The sequence below is a fragment of the Rhinopithecus bieti genome, unplaced genomic scaffold, assembly GCF_001698545.2.
Source record: "Rhinopithecus bieti isolate Rb0 unplaced genomic scaffold, ASM169854v2 scaffold_28055, whole genome shotgun sequence".
NCBI lineage: Eukaryota > Metazoa > Chordata > Mammalia > Primates > Cercopithecidae > Rhinopithecus > Rhinopithecus bieti.
Genome location: NW_016812914.1, coordinates 1,123,506 through 1,124,983, shown reverse-complemented (window position 1 = coordinate 1,124,983; position 1,478 = coordinate 1,123,506).

The window sequence follows — 1,478 nt, the reverse complement described above, 5'->3', positions numbered from 1 at the left end:
CACCTCGCCCGGCTAGTTTTTTTTTTTTGTATTTTTTAGTAGAGACGGGGTTTCACCGTGTTAGCCAGGATGGTCTTGATCTCCTGACCTTGTGATCCGCCCGTCTCGGCCTCCCAAAGTGCTGAGATTACAGGCTTCAGCCACCGCGCCCGGCCAACTAATTAATTTTTATACAAGATCTCACTCTGTCACCCAGGCTAGAGTGCAGTGGCACAATCTCGGCTTACTGCAACCTCTGCCTCCCAGGTTCAAGCGATTCTCCTGCTACAGCTTCTGTAGTAGCTAGGACTACAGGTGCCCGCCACCGCACCCAGCTGATTTTTATATTTTTAATAGAGACAAGGTTTCACCATTTGGCCAGGCTGGTCTCAAACTCCTGACCTCAGGTCATCCACCCGCTTCGGCCGCCCAAAGTGCTGGAATTACAGGGGTGAGCCAACGCGCCTGGCCAGGATCTATCTTATGGGGCTACCCTGAGGCCTTCAGAACACACATCAGGTAGAATGTTTGGCGCTGACCCTGGCACAGAGTAAAAGCTTAGGGATGGGGAGAGAGAAAGGGTGGCAGGTTTTCCTGTGCAACCTAATCAACTTCACTTTGGTCCTGGCCTGAATGATCAGGTCCTGTCCAGCTGTCCCCAGATTTATATCCTAACTGTCCCCTCTACGCTTGCTCACCCTCCAGGGCCTGTTCTTTCCCCCACCCCCAGCAGGGCCTTTACACTAACTGTTCCTTCAGCCCAATACCCATACCAGCATGTGAGCAAAATTTTCATGTCTTTACCCTCCGTAAAGGCAAAGTTGTTTGCTGTATTCGTGTATGTATGTCCAGTGCCTAGTACAACAAAAGTTTGTTGAGCAAATACATGGGTGGAATAGATCAGGAAAGAATAACAGTTGTGTTATTACAAAACTTACCATAAACAGACACGATTGCTAGTGCCATGCCAAGCCATATTGGGACCTTAGGCAAAAGGAAAAGTCAGAAAGGCTGGTTCTGCCTTTATTTACATTTTTGATATTTTGTTCATTGTGGATTTTGGCATACATTTTGATTTCTTAAAACATAGCACTGATTTTTTTTTGTTTTTTTGAGACAGAGTCTTGCTCTGTCACCTAGGCTGGAGTGCAGTGGTGCAATCATAGCTCACTGCAGCCTCGATCTCCTGGCCTCCAGTGATCCTCTCACCTCAGCCTCCCAAGTAGCTGAAACCACAGGTGCCATTCTCTCTCTGTCTCTCCCCCCACCGACCCCCTCTCTCTCTCCTCCCCCTCTCTCTCAGAAACGGGGTCTCACTCTGTTGCCTAGGCTCATCTTGAACTCCTGGCCTCAAGTGATCCTCCCACCTTGGTCTCCCAAAGTGCTCAATGGCATGAGCCGTTGCACCTGGCCTGAAATACTATTTATCTTGATTATTGAGTTTCTTGGTGTTCCTTTAAATTTTGCCCCTGAGGCCAGTGCCTCACTGTCATTAGCGC